Genomic DNA, 12,758 nt, shown 5'->3' on the forward strand with positions numbered 1-12,758 from the left:
TGGTATATCTATAATGAATAATTATGATTTCTAAGAATGTTTCCTCGAGTTATGGATATAAAACAATTTATTTTTCCTAAAAATCCTTCACTACTCCCTTGTCGTGTTATAGCCGGGACTTCATTTCTCGGCAGAATAACGTTTTTACCTGTATTAATAAGTCACAATATTACTTTTGCGAGGTATAAAAATCACTATTATCTACTAATACTATAAAAAATGATTACTTAATTACTTAATATGAAAGTATGCTAACTAGTTTGTATATATTACCTCTAACAAAAAATTTCAGGTTTGTATTGCCCGATTATGTCCAAACTTTCTTCCTAAAGGAAAATAAACAGTGTGGGTTAAACAAAAAAAGCAAAAGCACATATGGCAAGTTTTTGTGCAATGTTACTGTTAGAAAAAATAGTTATACTTCAAATTTATTTTGATATATACGTTCTATTGCAGCAATAATTTCTATGACCATTTTTAGTACCTACAGAAAAATCTGAAGAAAATTTGACATGCAACAATTAGTAGTTCCCATATACAAGGGGATTGAAGTGAGTAAACTTTTGGATTTAAAAAAAAGTAGAAGCACAAGAAAAATATTTGTTACCCAATCGAAAACACACCTTGTCAATCCCAAAGGATATTTACTATAATCTTCCTGCATCTTAAAATATCAAATCCGTCCCCATTCGTTCTGAAGATCTCTAAGCATTCTTCCACAAAATTTGTAGTATTTTAGATTTTGGTTGATAATTTCAAACAACCAAGTCTGGGTGAAACTTTTGGAAAACTAAGCGAATGCTATGTTTTTGGAGAACGACGGGTTTGATGAATATTTTCATCAACTAAACGACCATTTTGTCCACTCTTCTATTCAGGCCCGTTACTTTTGAACCAATGCACAATTTTCGAACAGTAGTACTTACATTCCTTATATTCATATATCTATACAATTTATTCAAATCTTTTGGGTTTTATCAGCAAAAAGCAACACATTGTGAGGGATTTCTGATTGGAGTGCATATTAAAAATTTGATTTTCAAACCACGGATAAAGTGGAAATGTTCCTGTTTTGAGGGTTGGACACCGACTGAGTTATTACATACGCAAAAACCAAAATATACGTGATCGTATTTACGTGTATCGGCATCAGTCTGAAAATTTCTTAGCTTTAGGAACAGCCATTGTACAACTAAACTAATACGGATTGCGGTTAGCTTTAAATAAAATGGGGTTTGGAGTTTCGAGGTTTTCTATTTAGACTTTTAAATTGTAACAGATTTTTTTGAGCCTTTACGAGTTTTTCTGTTAGAGGCGTTCTGAAATTATGTATCTAATGGTATCAAAATGTTGATATAAAAAAAGGAGTTATGTGGATTGCAACTTATGCTGACATGTGGGTGATTTGCCACTGTCTTCCGACTTGTGGCTAGATAGTCTAGATTAGCAAATAGAGCAACAATTTACTAGACCATGATGACTATCCCTTACTGTAATGTTTTTATAAAATTACATTATAATATTGCGTAATAGTCAAGTGTTTGAAACTGACAATTATCAAATAATTAGCGTAGCAAAAAAACGGAACTCCAGATAGTGCAATTTTGTGAAGGTTTGATTCCGTGGTGGAAATTTGTCTACCTCGTTTCGGACGGGCTTTCACTTAAAAACTATAAAAAATTTTGCAACTGATGAAGTTTAATCGGCATGTAATTTATCAAGGTGTTGTTGTTATACTGGGTAAATAATAGCAATCAGTTAGGAACAATTTGTAACACACTGGAAATCAAAAAAACCCGATGAGTGGGTGTCTCGTGAGTATCGGCGATACTTTGTTGAATCTCAATGAAATGGATACAATATGGCAACATATGACGTGAGGAGTTAAAAAAGATTGCAAAATTTGATCAAAATCATATATTAGAAAAATCGATAGACTATTTAATTTATTTATAACGGGAAATTTTCTTTTTTGAGATTTGCGACTATGTATGCCTATTGAAAAAGTCAGAACAGTATTTATGAGTACGAATTTGAAGGTTTCAAAATGCAGTATATGATACCAAGAAAAAAAAACAACAAATCTTTTATGATCGTTAGTTCCTAGTGTTGATGTTAGAATATCAATTAAATTTAAATAAACAACATTCTCACTTGAACATAAACACTATCATCAAGTTTTGAAATGGATGATATATTTATGTTTTTTAGGATCATGACGATTTTAAATACAAAGTGTGTGACACAATTGTTTAAGTTACAAATATCATATAAAAATTCATACTTTAACGATTTCTGTACCAATTAGTTTCTTTTAAAATTTGTAAATATAAGTTTCAAAGTTTCAGTAGGCCGTCCATGAGTTCTTATAAACAAAACAACTGTGATTATTATTCAATATCCCTTTATTTCCATACACTTTCCAGAATATCCGACTAAACTTTCGGCATTCAGCAGTGCTAACAGAAAATAGTGGGTGCTCAATCTCTGTGAAACCACATTCGTGTATAGTAGTCAGTGCATACCTCGGCTGATTTTGCTGTGCCATTTTTCAACATTTCCGTGACATAAATGTCTTACTAAGTCCGAGTAACATATGACGTTCATGGTTGTATCTGATTCATTAAAATTTTCGAAGGGATAGCTTCGCAGTTTCAAAATATTGTAGCCATCACTTTTTTGGTGCTTTTCTTTTTTCTCATGAGCTCTCTTCTTGGTTCTAGCGGCAAAGTTCTAAAACTCACAACATTCTACTCTACGCTGTTTTTGCGTTTTCAATTTTTGAAAATGATGGACACAAGTCACCGTAAACAGCCTCTATTTTGTTTTGGATTTGTGTTGAGGTTGATTCTTCTTTGGTCAATCATTTTATAACAACGCGAACCTTATTTTGAGACATTTTTTAAAACAACTTGACTGAGTAGTCGTGTGAGCTCTACTATAATAAAATGGATTGTAGCAGCAAGTTGAAACTTTGTGTAAAGCTTGTTGAGACTTGTCACTCAGGCAATTATAAAGATTTTGGGAAAAACACTCTATTTGCTATATGAGGACAAGAGCTCATGGACCGCACTACTTACGTGTAAGGTAATTTTTCACTTGTATTTTCGTGTCATCGTTAGAAGTTTATTAAACATAAAAGCATCGCGAAATGATTTTCCAGTGTGAATTCAAAATTGAAAATTAATTGGAATAATAACAGAAAAAATCATATACGTATACGAAAAAAAATATATCTATTATGAAACGGTGCTTATGAGAAGAATCAATTATGAAAAAGTCAATGTATTGAACATTCATTCTGAATGAAAACATCACCTAAACCAGTATTTATTCTAAACTTTGCAAATTGTTGCATTACGTGCGTTTATTATACAGGGTGTCCCAGAAATTGCACGCCAGGCTGACACGGGAGGTAGATCAGCTTTAGATCTATCAAATAAAAGCAACATGACCTCAGTAAAAGTTTTTTAGTTTTCGAGATATTAACACTTTTAGGTTTTTTCAGAAAATCTCTACTTTTTGCCCTATTTTTGTCTGTTATGGGCATAAAAAACCTCTAATTTATAATTCTTTTTTTTCTGGGCTACCACTAATAGTTGGTTGAGACAACCCAGTATTCATTTTAATAAAAAGTAGCATGACATTAACAAAAAAAAAACAACTCAATCTTACCTTTTGTTTCAAAGCGAAAACCTTAACTAAAGTTTGGTTAGCGACTGTGAAAAAAAAATGTACCAGACTGAGTCAGAAAATGTTCTTAAAAACTAACCTACTTAGTGCTCTTTAAAAAATAGTATAATATTCATAGCTTTTTTTTATTAAAAATTGAATAATATCAAGTATAGTCATTGAAGTCGTACTACTTTCGCAATACTTCAAATAAAAAATAATACGTAATACAAAGTTAAGCCGACTTTTGTCTTCAACTTACAACTTTTTAGTTACTGTAATCGCTTTTTAGTTTAGCAATGTCTAATAGAGTTGTCCATTATCCTTTTATAAGCTTATCTGGATGACACATACCCAAGAAGATGGATTGGCCGGCTAGGACCAATTTTGTGGCCCCCACGCTCCCCAGACCTAAACCCACTGGACTTTTTCTACTGGGGATGTTTAAAAGATAAATTGTACAGTAAACCAATTCGATCGGTCGATGAATTGCGGCAACGAATCAATGAAGCAGCTCGCGAAATTACTAATTTAAGTTTAGGACGTTTAAAGACACAGTTTTTAAGAAAACGCAGGTTATGCATAAGAGCAGGTGGCAGAAATTTTGAAAATCTGCTATAATAGTTTATTCAATGTAAATTCTGAATGGTAAATGTTTATTTGAATGTTGTAATTGTAAAATCTAATGAAAATAAAAAAAATACAACCCTATGTTCTGTACCCAAATTATTTTGATGCCAGCCTACAACAACAATTATAAAAGTAGTACGACTTCAATGACTATACTTGATAATATTTAATTTTTAGTAAAAAAAAGCTATGAATATTATACCATTTTTTAAAGAGCACTAAGTAGGCTAGTTTTTAAGAACATTTTCTGACTCAGTCTGGTACATTTTTTTTTCATAGTCGCTAACCAAACTTTAGTTAAGGTTTTCGCTTTGAAACAAAAGGTAAGATTGAGTTGTTTTTTTTTGTTAATGTCGTGCTACTTTTTATTAAAATGAATACTGGGTTGTCTCAACCAACTATTAGTGGTAGCCCAGAAAAAAAAATTATAAATTAGAGGTTTTTTATGCCCATAACAGACAAAAATAGGGCAAAAAGTAGAGATTTTCTGAAAAAACCTAAAAGTGTTAATATCTCGAAAACTAAAAAACTTTTACTGAGGTCATGTTGCTTTTATTTGATAGATCTAAAGCTGATCTAACTCCCGTGTCAGCCTGGCGTGCAATTTCTGGGACACCCTGTATTCAGTTAGAATGTGGTTCTTATATAAAAGGATGTCTTACCGAGCAGTACACAGGATTTATATTGAAAGCGACAGATACTTATTTTACTCAGGACCGGATTAAGAGGTCTGGAGATTTTAAGGCAATATGGAGTGGAGTCCTCCCCAAAATAATTTCTAAAATGGAAGAAATAACTATTTTCACTCGAGTATTTTAATAAATAAATGAAGTAATGCTCCAAAAATACTAAATCTGCCCCCATTCGCTTACTTTTCTGGAAATCTGCAACAATCTTCTACAAAGTTGGTAGTCTAGTTTTTAGTTGATAATTTCAAACGACAAAGTCGGTGAAACTTAGGAGAAACTAAGCGAACGCTGAGTTATTATGAAACAAAGGGTTTGACGAATATTTTTTATCAACTTTCACGATCAGTTCGTCAATCACAATAATCAGAGGTCCACTCTTATTTTCTGCTTGAACGTCAAAAATCACAATACCATTTAAAAATACAATCAAAAATAAGAATGGCCTGAAATCAAATATTAGTGTTAACGAAAGGAATCTTCAAAGCGTTTTTTGCCCAAAAAATCAAAATGTTACTTCTGAAGTTTGAAGAATTTTCTTATGTATTAGTTTATATCATAATAAAGATAAAGTGCTATTATATAGTCGTGAGGATAGAATACGGGCTAAATATCCTCAAGTAATTGCAGGTAACTGCAATTGCAAGTAACTTGCCTTATGAAAATCTGGATACAGGCTGATGGTGAATGTCCAATTATTTTGATAAAGTTACCAAAAGGCGCCAACGGTTTAGAGGTACACAGTATGTAGACTTCTGCGGTGGATAACCCAAAATAAGCGAATTATTCCCGATTGGAAAACATGCTACCGTCTTCCAAGCTGAAGTTTTCGCTATTATAGAATGTGGACGGGCGATACTTAATCGACGTCATAAAAGCCCAGTTATCAGTTGCCCAGTTGCTATAAAAGCCATAACATCTGAAACGGAGTGTTCTAGGCTTGTACTGGAGGACAAAAAGTTCTACAAGAACTGGTGAGTGAGAGCTGCAAGATCAAGCCCGATTGGGTACTCGAACACTCAGGAAATAAGGGTAAGGAGGATGCTAATTTGCTTGCCAGATTGGAATTAGCTAAGCCACAATGGGTTGAAGAATTCATTATCATATAAGTTTAGCTATTTGATCTCTGAATAGTCTGCTCACACGGCAAACTCTACGGAGACGGATGCAAACATCTGCCATAAGACAAGCATGCCAGTGCTTTTCTACCATAATTTATTGATATCATTAAGAATGAAGTTCTTGTGTCTTCTTGTCATAATAAATTTCTATAAACAAATAGTACCCAAAGCGTGCATAAACAGCCAAATACAAGACCCACACTGTTTATTTTAATTTTAGACATATACAATAGAGTACATCAATCTATGTGATAAATGACAAAAAAGCAGTGAATGAAAATGTTAGTCAACTATTCCAGAAGAATCAGAAATCATATTATATTGCATCTGTTATTTAATTACAATACAAATGTGTCGACTCGTCATTTTTTGGTTGCTTCCTATCTGTATAAATTCGCCTTTCTTACTATATTTAGCACCATGTCAATTCTGGCTTTCTCCTATAATAAAATATATGCTGAAAGTGAGACGTATTGATACCAAATCTGACAATAAGTTGGCCGCGATAAAATAGAGTAATTTGAAGAGGTCTTATTCAAATCTTATGTTTGTTTGCTTCGTTCTCGATAAAATGATTCACTATATTTTTTAAACACTAATTTATATGATATTAGTGAATAATGAAATGGTAATAAAAAATAATCCGTTTTAATTGACATTGATCTCGGTAATTTTTTTTAGATTTCCTTCAACTTCCAAACTACTGATCATACTGTTTACACTACCACTACACAAACCCTCAAATTACACTGACAGGTAAACAGTTTACCTCCAGTTTTTGAAGTCGATAACTTGGTTATCGAAACGTGATATTAGTATGAAACGATATTAGTATGAATATCACCAAGGGTTCCAAAAATTCCAACTTAACTTCCAAAGTAACAAATCTAAAGTATCTACTAAGTTTTTTCCTCTCGTTCTCACCGTTTCCGGTTTTTACATATAAAATCGTTAAAAAATCGACATAGTGAACTAATCAAATTTGACCATATTCAGAGAAATGTCAAATTGATTGCATTACATGAATTTTGGCGAAATTACATGCGTGTAAAATAAAAACGTCTCTGTGAGATTTTTAAAAGTATTGCGACTTTCTCCTTTTTACATGTCATTAGGACTTTTTGGAAATTATGATCGGGTTAACACGATCATGATCTGAACGTTAGGAAAGTAATCGAGTCGTCGTTCATTATCATTCTGAAACTGATTGAAGTAATCGGGTCATGCGATATGGTAATAATCTATGTACGAGGGTTATCTGAAAAGTTTCCGACCTCAATCTGAAGATGTTCGAAATGAATTCTCAAAGAGGTTTTTACTAAAATTCAAGCCCTTTTTGAAGCTTATTGCATCGATTCATAACTGTTGGTGAAACACAACACTTCTAAAACGAAAAACTGACAAGATAGCGGATTGCAAAGAGCGAACCTGCTCGGAAAAAGGTAAAGACGGTTTCCTTATCCAAAAAAGTGATGACGACTGCCGTCGGGATAGTTACGGTAGGAGGGTATTAAACATCCTTGTTTGATAAGGTAAAGGGAGAAATTGCAAAAAGCAATCGCATTTGAAGAAAAAGAAAGTGCTTTAATCACGAACCTTCTCACACTTCAGTGGACGTCTTGGCTAAAATTCGTACTTCGAATTGATTAACACCCACCGTCTTCACCAGATTTCGCCCTCAGCGACATTTTCTTATTTCCTTACAGTAGAGAGATTCTCGTCAGATGAGGACGTCATCGCATACGTAAACGCCTATTTTGAGAAGACGGGTACTATTGTTTGCAAGAGTTAAAAAGATTAGGGCATCGTTCTAAAAGCGTTGACTACTATAGATCTAAGAAGAAGCGACCCTTAAGGCATTTGTATACGTCCGTTGTTTTCATCGGACAAGGAACCGTAGACCTTTGTTTACATCTGCCGGTTGGAAGGTTCATTGAACTCTATTTTAATCTTGTAGTGCACGAAACTAAATACGTAAGGCAGATTTAATATATTCTTTGTCAGACACGGTTGCAAATTTATGATGCAACGAAAAAAATCATATGCATAAAATTCAAGATGTAATATGCCGTTTAGCCTCTACACTGAGTAACTGACTCAACGACTGCTCATTATAAAAATGAAATATCGTACAGAGGGAAGTGCAAGTACACGCCTTTATTATAAGCCATTTACACTGCTAATTCGACAAAAAACAGGGGATTGTTGGGTGAAAAAAACAACTGTCATATGAAATCAGTCTTAATCCCTTCTTTTGATGAATCAACTGCAACAAGCTGATACCTTTTCCTATAATCCCAATCAAAACAAATCCAATTTTGCTGAATCTCACTTAATAAAACTGATTGGTTCGATTAAGAGAAACCCCATAGTATGATCAACAAGTTGAAAATCGTTGTTATAATGACTTTCATAGTTTATGTGTGATACACCTTTATATATAAGTTATTCACGAAAATAATATCCAGTAGACACTCCTTGGAAACTTTTCTTTGGTTTCTTGTGTTTAACATTAGCAGATAGGTGAATTTTACTTATATCCTCAGCACGTTTGCAACAAAGAGATCAAACCAAATTAAAAAAACAATCAGACATTACTGCAAAAAAGTGAAGAACGATTTGACAAGAAGATGGAAGAAGACAGCAAGAAATGCTCAACATATTTAGGGCTACAAAACACAAATTATTTATAGAAAGAAGTAAAAAATGCAGATAACGGAATTATAGAGCGAGTAAGAATTACGTTTTAGAGAAGAAACAATTGCGTACAACTTTTTTTCAGCATTTCTAGAGTCATCACCTTATTTGGTCGACCACTGCGAATCTGGTTTTCGCAGATCGTACGGCCTCGTTCAAACCCTGCTACCCAATATATTACTATTGACAACGAATGAGTTCTAGTTTAGCTTAGATATTGGTTGAGCTGAAGCCTTTTACATAAAAGTATTGTATCACATAACGATGACCAATTTTTGGCGTGTTTACAAATTCACTGACACCTTTCACTATTGATGATGCTAAACAAATACTAAACAACGTGGCGTCTTCAATCTTGAAACATATGCTGTATAGATGGCGTGCTTTCTAGCACAGTGGTATTTTTCAAGCAATTACCGCCATCTCTAGGTCAGGCCAGGTATTTCTGGGACCATCCTCGTTTAAGAAGCGTCTGATATTGTTCCTTAAAAGCAAATATGGGAGAGTTTACCACAAAGAGGAGTTGAAGTTGAATCTAGAAATAATATACACCAGGTAGGATAAAATAAGGACAACTTCATTACAAAAAAGGAGAAGAGGACAATCTTGCTTTGATTTACAGAAAATTTCAAGATTTTTCATCTGAACTATATAATATATATAGAGATATTGTATACCAATTGAACTTTACGAAGTTAAATACAAAGTAATTAATAATTTGGCTTTTACGTTTCTATTCTTTGTTGGATACACAAAGTGGGAGAGGCTCACTTACACTCTACTTCCTTGTGCGTCCATTTAAGCCTTTTCTGGGCAGGTCTATAGATCTTCTGCTATCCTCTATCTTACTACAGGACCTACTCATTTTCTGTGTCTTTGTTTTCACTGAAATTACATATCGACAATTCTCCTTTGTGACGTCTCCACGCTCATGTGGTCTCAAATATCATTCTATCTTTCGACTATTAGAAGCTTATTTATTTTCCGTTCTTCCAGGGTTCATTCAGGTTATTATATACTAAAAATTTCGTACAACTTTCATCCTACTTTCACAGCATATTTCTAATTCTCTGGATTTTAGATACTTTGTATAAGAAAATATTTTAATGTTAAAGTCATGCAATATTGTGAAACTTTAAACGCTGACATTACATGCAAAACGAGTTAACTGCGTGAGAAAGAAATTAAGAAACAGTAATAGATGATAATGTTAATATAGACACAAATATTATAGGAGAATCAAGCAACACATGAAAGTAATGAGTGCTTATCTCAGAAGAACATTATAATAGTTTAATTTTATTGGCAACAAATTATAAGTAAATGTGTGAATGGCGATAAAAGTGTAAACATTCAAAGCGAATTAGTTATGTGCTATTTATATTGAAGTAATAGGCCAAGTAATATGAAGCATCTGCCATAAATCCAATTAGAAAAAACACTTTTTAATTATACTATTCAATTTTTATTATTAAATACACAAAGCGAAGAAAAAAGTTTTTTATTTATAACGTAAAATATGACTAAAGAATTTGAATGACATCAATTAATCAATTGTAGATAAGTGTGTTATGATTGAAATGAGTCCACGGTCGACCTGGTAATTAAACGAAGAGAAAATTCTCTGTACGTTACATAGATTGACCAATTTTGAATTTAAAAAGGATTTTACAAGTATGGAAAACATTTAATGAAACTTATGTTTAGATTTTTCAATGATAAAGAAGATACGTGCAGTTAGAATGGCAATTTTATATTGCAGATCCTTGAAAGCAAGTAAAAAAAATTGAACAGCTAAAAACCCATTCCAAAATCCATTTTGACAAGTTGATCAGGAAAAACTATGCCTGGTACCAACTCCTGAGGAAACAACTAGACCACTACGAGTACAGAGAAAAGAAGAAAGAAAAACAACCTTCGTAAGAGCCTGATAATCCTCAAATAATGAGCAGTACCTCAGATAGAAACAGGGTCCATACTGTGAGCCCCCATCGCTGTTTGTTGAAACCCGTTCCCACCTTGTCGATCGTCGGTGTTCCCCACGATAGAGCTGTACCTGACCCCCCTGCCACTACATAGCAACTCACATCCAATAACCCCAAAAGCTATTTGGTACGTCCAGCCATTTTTCTATTATTTCAGTTTTTTATTCCTCACGTGGTAGTGGTTGGACACACACACACACACACTCACACGGAAGTCCTTACGGAACTGCGTTCCATTGAAAGAAGAAGAGCGAATGACGTCCACTAGAAGAAAGAAGATATAAAATCTTAGCTACCAGAAGGAAGAGCAGCAGCTAATTCCTCCCTCTGCAATGTAATGCCTAAAAGGCGGGTCCGCGGGGGATGAGAGGATAGAAGATAAGAGGTTTAGGGTTTAGTGAGTAGGGACACTAGCGCCGCAAAGTCGAGTCTCACATATCCAGGCGTACCACCTATGCCTGGAATCCGTAAAAAGGATTCCCCTCTTATAAAAAAAACACACACACACACACACAATAAGTCGATATCACACTAAAAACTACCACAGTCTCAGATCTGCAGAGGAAAAGCTTTTCTTTATCAGGGCCATTCCGAAAATTAACAATATCCTAAATAAATATGTCTCTATACCTGTCACAAATAATCCGAATCCGTCTCTGCGAAAGAACACATCAACAAAAGCGTATAAATAGAAGATGAAAGGGTTAAATTAAAATAGAAGATTCGCAACCTCTTTAGAGGGTGCATTCTGAAAAGGTCGGGAATGTGTGCATGAAATATTCGATCTCATTATCCTTGTAATAACCTACTGCCGGAGCTCGGCATGTAGTCCATTAAAAAATCAAAATTTTTTCTTACGTTTGTTGTGTTTAAAAACTGTGTTAAAAACAAAATAGGACAACACATTTATGAGATATACGAGGTGTGGCTATTAAATAACGAGACTAAGTGTTGCTACATAGAAAGTAAGCATGCGCCAAAGGTTAACGACTGTTCAGGCTGCTTAGCCTGAAGCTTACTCCCTTGAATATAATGTAAATCGTGTCTTTAGATGAACGAATATAGTTGTGGCCTTCGTTTGTATAGAATTTTTACCATAAAAATGATAGACTTAAAAATAAACTAACAGATTGTTGTGAAATTTTACATGGAACCTGGAAAAACTGCAAATTTATTGAAACAAGTTTTTGGCAATTAATGTTTGTCGCGTCCACGGGGTTTTGAGTGGTTGAGGCATTTTCAAGATAGCCGGGAAGATGTTGAAGACGATTCACGTCAGGGTCGCCCTTCCACGTCGGTAATCTTGTTCGATGTAACCAAAACCAAGTATTCGTGGGATTTCTGAATCTATAGGAATTCACTACGAACATGTGCAAAAAAGTGTGCAAAACTGAAACTCGCAATAATATTTGTATTGATACTTTGAATACGATTGAAAATGACTCAAATTTATTAGAAAAAGTAATAACGTCTGATAAATTATAGCTACATTAAAAGAAACAAGATATAAGTCGGTTGAAGCCTGTGAATGAAAAGACGTCCTGCACTGTTTCGAAAAATGGAAGATGTAGGGATAGAGGAGGGGTATATATTAAAGTTGATAATAAATATACATATTATCAAAATAAATATGTATGACCAGTTTGGTGATTTAATACACAGAGATCAAATATTTTAGATAAAAAAAAATGTTTCCAAACTTTTTCTGTCTAGAGTTGACTCATTCATTTAAGATTCAACTGCTTTTATATTGATAATCGATATCATTGAGATTGTTGAATCATATTTGATAAAAACTGTATCAGTTGGTCCTAAACATTATACAAATGAAATATGATGCCAAAGTCAGGTTTCTAATTTGATTTATGTTATAACAAATTCCCAATTGCTTGGCCTATAATTAAATGTTGATTTGGCTGTAGCATCATAAAATTATGCACGTTCTTCAATTTTTTTAAAAATGTCAT

At 33.6% G+C, this 12,758-nt stretch overlaps 1 protein-coding gene across 2 annotated transcripts in view; it reads right to left on the reverse strand.

Annotated features, from left to right (window-relative positions):
- Positions 1 to 12,758, reverse strand: part of LOC130891444 (putative autophagy-related protein 11) — a 137,514-nt gene that overhangs the window by 16,095 nt on the left and 108,661 nt on the right. Inside the window, exon 3 of one of the 2 annotated variants that reach the window (XM_057796207.1) lies at positions 274 to 326. The exons of the other annotated variant lie outside the window; for it this stretch is intronic. The gene's annotated coding sequence lies outside the window, so the exon portion shown is untranslated. The remainder of the gene's footprint in view (positions 1 to 273; positions 327 to 12,758) is intronic. 2 annotated transcript variants of the gene reach the window in all.

The sequence above is a fragment of the Diorhabda carinulata genome, chromosome 3 (assembly GCF_026250575.1).
Source record: "Diorhabda carinulata isolate Delta chromosome 3, icDioCari1.1, whole genome shotgun sequence".
NCBI lineage: Eukaryota > Metazoa > Arthropoda > Insecta > Coleoptera > Chrysomelidae > Diorhabda > Diorhabda carinulata.